Genomic DNA, 7,567 nt, shown 5'->3' with positions numbered 1-7,567 from the left:
GGCAGGCGCTGGGGCTCAGGGCAAGAAACTTGGTTTTCACGTGGAGGTGAAGGTGCCAGCGCTGTGGCCTCTGCGGTGGAAGCACGCCAGAGCCATGGGGGTAGCGGCGAGGGAGGCGAGCGAGAGCGGCTCTGGGGGATGCCTGGAGCAGGGAGGGACGGCCTCGTGGTGGTGAAAACACAGTGGGTGTCTGGCTTGCCTCTGACCTATGAAACGGGAAAGGAAACTGCAGTGAAGTGAGATCTGTGTTTTTAGGCACGGGATGTACCTCGTTTGTGTCTTACAATACGAGTGCTTTCCAGGTGTCTGCACGCAGAATGCACTAAAACACAGATTACTAAGGGTTTGCTTGCTGCAAACATGTTTGAAATGGTATTTTAGAGCTCTGCCTTCCTGTGTGTCCATGCCTGCCAAATTTTATGTGGAATACAATAATTACGTTTTTCAGAAGAAGGAGGAGTGTTTTAGTAGAGGCTGGAAAACTGGCTTTTGAAAGTTCTGCTGAGCATCATGTCCAACTTCTGTTTCTAGTTCAGTTAAGGGTTCTAGATGCAGTGGTGCAAACTTGAGCAAACTCCTACAATGCAGCTGTTAGCTTTGTCTTAGGGAAATAGTTGATAGTGAGCTCTGACTGTAAAAGAATTGTCACAATGCTTATCCTAGCTGTAGTGAATCTCTATGTGAGAGTAGCTTCTTGTTTTACATTGTCAGGTTGTGCAAAAACAGTGCTTGGAATGTTAAAAAAAAAATAAAATCTGTTGCTTAGAAGTTAATATTTGAAGCTACTAGTCTGAGGAAAAGAAGGCAAATGTAAGTAATTCCTTATATAATTACTTAGTTTTCAAAAGTCCTTCAAAATGAGGTGCTCTCCATTACCTTTGAGGTGAGTGGCTGGAAGGTTGTGGTAGGAGAAGGAGGGAAAACCAGCAAAAAATAAGAACACCAGCTGATGAGTGTGCTCAGCATCTAGAGCTGTGTGAACAGCTAAGAGAGACATCTGGCTTCCTGTAGTAACAACTTCTGGAATGCTTTAGTTCAGAAACAAGATTTTTTAGTCTTTGTTTCACTTGACATTTTGATAAGCAGAAGTAGTCAGTGACTTCAAAGTATTGTCCTACAGAAAGCAGAGAGAAACTCGTGTGAGGGCTTGTGCCTGGAGATCTGACTGGAGAGAGGTATTTTGTGGACTGTGGCTCTTTCTCTTGCTGCTCTTGCTCTCCTTTTTGTCTTTTTTTAAACTTGCCCCCTATAATTCAAAGAGATTACAGACAGGTAGCTTATCATATAACTATAGATCTCTAAATTCTTGTAATCTCTGTCATTATTTCCTCAATTTATCTTAATTGGCACCATCTGCTTCCACAAGCCCAGTAAATACAGTTATCAGCAGGTAGCATCGTAGTGCTACAAGCCAGGTAAAGGCTGAACAAACAACGTGATTGAGCTACTTAACTCTTGTTGAACTTCTGTTTGTTTTTTTAAATGAGAGCCAATCTCCCTGTCGTTGTTCCCTCCCCATTCTCTGGATGCCCAGCGAGGCACAGCCGGCCCGGGCAGCCACACATGAGCATAGTTCAGAGCTGCAAGGCTGGAGAGTTCTGGAGCAGGTGAAGCCACGCAGGAGCTGTCCTGCAGTAGAGCTCTGCTGGCAGGCTCCTCTGCACGTGTAAATCTGAAGCAGATTATTAGAAGTGATCAAAAATGATTTCTAGTCACAGAACAGGGTTAGAAATGTAAAATCGTGGGTTGCATTGAAAAATATTAATATTCTGCCTGCCTCAATGTTGTTTTTTTGCCAACTTCTGCAGTATCCACAGCCTTTCTTTGAAATTGTCCAGCATTTTTGAAATTGTTCTTTATTTTCCCCAGCATTCACTCCCTAAGGCAAATGGACTGTTTGGCCTTAGCCCTTCATAAACACTTTCAGTTATGTCTGACCAATCTTCCCCCCTACCCCTTCCCCAGCAAACTTTCAACAGCCACCCTCCCTACTCTTCTTCAGACATTTTTTTTGCGTTCTGCCAGGTTTCCTTCCTTCTGCTGGCTGCCTTTTTTACCCCGTTTTCCCCTCTCAGTTTAGTTTTGTCCCCATCTGCAGCTGTAAGGTAGTTCAGGCTGCGCTGTGCCAGCACTGCCGTTGGCAGCTTGGCTCCTGCAGCCAAAGCCTCGTGTGCTGGTGGTGCAGTGTCACAGCTTGGAGTGAAAATTGCCCTCTGTGCTCTGCAAAACCCCACGAATCCCAGTTTAATATTATGTGCAATACTATTAGATGTGTACAGAATCTTAGGCGCGTGCCGTTTAGAAGTATTACAGTGTCTGTGGAAAGAATGTAATTAAAACATAACTCTGCTTTCAGAAGATCTCCAAACCCAACAAACTAATGGTAGGAACTGTGAGATCTCTTATTTCCACAGTGTATATTCAAAACTTTGCCTTTTTGCTTTTTAAGCTATCTGTTGCTGCTGTTTTACAGTGCTCCAGTGATTAACATCTTATACCTCTGACACTGTGCATGCATTAAAACCTTAATTGTTAATTAAAGTATTCATTGCAGCTTGTCATCAGTTCAGCAATTAAAGTTTACTTGTTACTGCTTGTTTCAAAGTCTTCCCAGTCATCATCCGTGATCTACTTAAAATCCTTCAGCTTTATTGCTGATAGTGCTTGTTTTGGCTCTCCTGAGTCACATTGGCACTTGGTTCCAATTTGGTAGCTGGTTAAGTTTCAGGATGACTTCCACATGTTATTGGCTTAACTTACACTGTCACGTCAGCTGACTTGTGCTGTCTGTCGTGGATTTCCTGACAATAGGCCTGAAACCCTGGATGTTCCTTTAGAATTAGGATTTTTTTTAGCCCTGTGTGTATGTATTGCCCTTTGTCACAAGCATGAGCTGGACTGGCAGCTGAGCTGGTGTCTGGGAGGATGTGTGTCTGTCATCTCCCAGGGGTTACTGAGATGCCCACTGGTGGCATAAAGGCAGGCTGGGCTCTGGGCATCTCATACTGGGCAGCATTTCTTGATACCACCATCCCTTTGCTAACCTAATCCTGTGGCTCTGTGTGCCACCTGACTTCTCATTCTTTCCAAGGACTCGATTCTTGACTCTGCTGACAGCCAAATAAGCTGCAAGGAAAAGCAGTTCATTACTAACTCCAGGAATGTGGTCTTTTTTTAGCCTTTTTCTTTTTCTTAAAGTCCACGATGATTCTTCCTACTGATTTATTCTGGCACTTTTTTTATAAGCTTCCTATACAGAGGAAAAACATTTTCTTCTCAGCCTGCCCTGGAGGTCTGTAACAAACCAGCAGTGCTACCTTTTATGACTTTAACTTAAATTCAGGTCTCAAATCTAATTTAGCTTACATTTAAATGTGTTCTACTGTGTCAGCCCCAATGGTACATGTAATATTGCTTCCTTCTGCCAGTGGCTTTCATTCTGTGCACACTGCAGTTCCTTCAGCTTTATTTTCTGTGTTCTGGACTCTGGTGTTTTCAGCTGAGTTACCATGGTGGGCCAACAGTTCCTCTTGTGTCAGTACCACAATAGTGCCTGCTGCTGATGTGCCTCTGGTGCAGCAGCCTACTGCACTTGCTTCCAGAATTGCTGTAAGAGTTTTCTGTTCTGTCTTCCTTACATTTCCATGGTTCAGTGATTGATATATTCTATACCATATCAAGACATTGAGTAAGTAGTCAGGGAGGTTTCCTGGGATCCTTTACATTTCTCTTCCTTTTGATAAATTCAGTTGGCAGGGATCTCACAGAATAGGTTCTGATATAGATACCACATCCCAGCAGTCATGTTTTCTCTCTTGCATACTTGCTGTGCTCACTCTACTATTTTTTTTTTTCTACTAGTACTAATCTTACCTATATACTTGTGCATTTACATCTAAAAGCTTTTTTATTGGAAAATCTCCAGTGCTATTCAGTCAACATCCCCAGTGTTCTGTCTGGCATTGGACAGGTAACCTTGAGCTGGTGGTTGGTGACTGTTTGGCAATTTCACACATGTTAAACTTCACCTTTCTGAAGCCAACCTCTGTGCTTGGCACCCTGCCAGCCTCTGATGCCTCCCACCCCTCCATTGTCATTGTCTCCCGTGAGTCAGGCTGAGAAACAGAACATGCCACTGCTGCTGCTAAGATTCACTTTCCAGCTGATAATACTGGGCTAGAATAGAGGCTTAAATTGCCACCAGTTTGGATCTGAGGTGCATAATTGCCTTTTTTTTCTTCTAGTGACTTTTTTATTATTATTTTTACCTTACAGCAAGCACAATATCTGCTTCTGCAAGGCAGTAAAAAGAGAACAAAGAACAAGAGGGGAGGGGGAAAAAAAAGGAAATGGCATCTGGCACTTGAGGAGGGGGGGGAAGAATAAGGAGGAAAATTATTTCTTTGAAAATCCAAAGGGGGAGCACAGCCAGGGTTGGGTTATGAATCAATCTTTATATTCAGTATACATTAGCAATCAATTGACCTTTCACAGACTCAGCAGCACTGTTACCACTGCTCCTTCTCATGCACGCATCCCTCCTTCCCCCTCGTCCTGTTTTCCCCTAGATTAGACACCATATGCTGGGTTTATAGGGAAGGCTCTGTCCTCTTGAAACCTCTGTCAGATCACTGGAGTCAGATCTTTTTGACATGTGTCAGAAAATTGGATAACCTGGATTTAAAGTATTTATCTGCAACCATCTTCCCCTGTATTGAGAACAAAGTCAGAATTCTAATTGGCATCATGGAATATATTTGAGGCTTTCTCATACCAGGGCTGAGGAGGTTAGAAATCACTTCTGCCTGGTGAATATTATCTCTAAGTGAGGCTACTGACGCAGCAGCTATCAAAACTGGAGAGATGTGTGGATGTGCCCAGAAAGATCAATGACTGGGAGAGGTTCCTGGCCACCAAATGGCTGGTGCTGGATCCCGAGGGGGCGCGGGCTGTCTGGGCTGCAGGGTGAGCCTTTGGAGGGAGCTGCAGGGGGCACAGGCTGGACAGGTAGCAACAGAAACACACGGGAGGCAGGAATGGTGTCTGGAAGGAGTGGAGGCTGAAGAGGGAGGGTGAAGGAGTGGTTAGTACACAGCAGAGAAAGGGAGCAGGGCTGCTGCTGGATTTTGTGAGTCGTTTCATTCATGTGATCTCGTTTGAAGGGTCTGTCTGTGAAACAGAAGAGCAGAGGAGTGATGAGCCTGCCCAGACGAGAGCTCCCTAGCCTGGTTTTCTCTGGGATTTAATTCTCACTGGACGTTTTCCAGCTATCACTGCTTTGTGCCCACTGTGGAGGGGCCTCTTCACTAAGCACTTGTACACTAACTGCCCACCCGGGCACGTGCCAGGCCCAGGGTGTCTGGGGGTGCAGCTACCTTCATGGGAGAAGGGGAGCCAGGGTTTGTGTTCCTTCCTCCTCCAAAGACTCTTTGCCACCCTGCAGCTTGTGGTGTGCAGCAGAGGTGCCCGAGCTGTTCTAACCCAGCTGTGGGTGGAGCTGTGGAAGCTCAGCTCCGTGGGCACAACCAGCCCCTCTCCAGGAGGGAGCCCACGGCCTTAGGCTGCTACCTAGATGGATTTTAAAGCTGGAGTGTTTGGTTATGGACTGCAGTCTTTGACTCTGCAGTCCTCCATGCTTCAACTAGGGGGGGAACAGAGGGTTCTGATGTAAAAAAGCCCAATTTTCTGAGTATAGTACCTTTAACATATTATCTAAAAGTGCCTGTATGCACATGGACTCGTGCAGTTGAATACATATGTAGAATACATCACACAACAGTGAACTTTGTTGCTGAGGCCAACGTAAGTGGATGAAGCCTTTCATAAAAGGAAATAACTGTCTTGTGTCTTAGTCTTGTACTCATTAAATTCTTAATTGGTTTTGAGTCCTTCAGATGTCTGAGAGGTAGACTCTTTAATATCATCAGGAATACCTTATTACAAATGTTGTATTGTTACAATTCCACTTTAAAAGGTGGCAAATGTCACCCTGGCCTTGGGATTGATACGAATTTAATGTTAGAAATCACTTTAAAGGCTGTATTGCAGAGCTCTTATTCAGCAAATGCTTTAACTTGAGGCAGCACTTAACAGTTGGAAAGCATTAGTTCTGACAAGCCACATTTGCTGGGAGAAGTGTAGTCTCTTTATGGATTTCAGTGGCAGAAAAATAAACAATAACCATAACTTTAACCTGGGAAAAAGTGCCTACACAACACAAGGGCTTTTTCCAGCTAAACAGACAGATTGATGACTGCCTGGGTGAGATGTATTTTTGTGTTTTCTCAGATTTTAAGAGCTGCACGTGTACAATTCAGCAGCACAGTCCAAAAGAGCAGTGGTGACTCTACCCAAATATCTGTCACCTTCCATGTCCAAGTCTCCTCTGGATGAAGCTGCTTATTGCAGAGTTCTGTTGAAGGTCTAAACTTTAAAGAGAACAGCAGCACATGCAAGTGTTATCTGCCAGGGCAAATGTGACCATTTAAGGGTTTTCAGTGGGTTTTGCTTGGTTGGGTTTTGTTCTGCATCTATTTTTTTTGACTTTTTTAATACTTGCACTGTAGTTTCATTCTCCTCAAAGAAGTAATTTTTGACTAAGTAGCTGGGGTTAGTTCTGTAAAAACTGAAAAAAGCAGGACATCAACTTTTCCAAGTGTGTGCCATTAATTTTTTTTCCATTTCATTCCAGTGCTTCTTGTAGCCCCTTTATTTATTTTGTGGGGTTTAGGGTCTTTTTTCAGTCTCATTATGTTACACTCCAAACACAGAATATTCCAAAAAGTGGGTGGGGTGATGCCAAGGTGGGTTAAATGTGGGAATAGTTGCTTCTTTGTCTCACTTCAAAAAGGCATTTTCTGTGGAGCCCTTCTTTAGTTTGTGTTGATTTAAAGCAGGTACTCACGTGAGTCCATTTGAGAACGTTTCTGTAAATAGTTCCACCAAAGCAATTCCTTTCACCAGGTCCCTGGCATTGGACTTGTAGAGGAGTACCTGATAACACACAGCAAGTGAAAAAGCTGAGTAAAAACTCCATGGGGGAAGCTTTAAGGCCAGGACTGTGTTTAAGTAGCACTTTCAGGCACATGCAATAAATGTTTGGTTCACAAGAAATCCAAGTGTTATCCCCCGTCATGTGGTTTGGAAACTAACCTTGTGCTGTGGGGGGACAAACAGTTCAATTGCTTCCAAACCTCTGCTGGTACCTGACACTTTCATGGATGTTTTCTCTTTTGTATATCTTCTCTGAAGCTCTGAACGACTTCCTAAAAAAGCCCCATGTCCATGAACAGTGTGGAAACCTGACCCTCCCTGGCACTCTGTGTGCAAACTCTTGGCAACTTATCAGTAAACATTCCAGGGCAAAGTTCTACTCTGTTTGTTGCCACTGTGATAGAGGAGGGAAAAAAAAGTTCCTAAAAGGAAAAACTGCCCTTGATTTTAAAAATAAAAATATATTTTGAAAAGCTCACCTTAGTTATAATCCAGTAGAGTGCCACAAGGTAGTTGCATTTTGGGGAAACTGGAGTAATGTTGTAAGATCTCTGTGTTTTGGGGGAAAGGGGGT

Source organism: Merops nubicus, unplaced genomic scaffold (genome assembly GCF_000691845.1).
Source record: "Merops nubicus isolate BGI_N331 unplaced genomic scaffold, ASM69184v1 scaffold34647, whole genome shotgun sequence".
NCBI lineage: Eukaryota > Metazoa > Chordata > Aves > Coraciiformes > Meropidae > Merops > Merops nubicus.
This window is presented reverse-complemented; position numbering follows the sequence as displayed.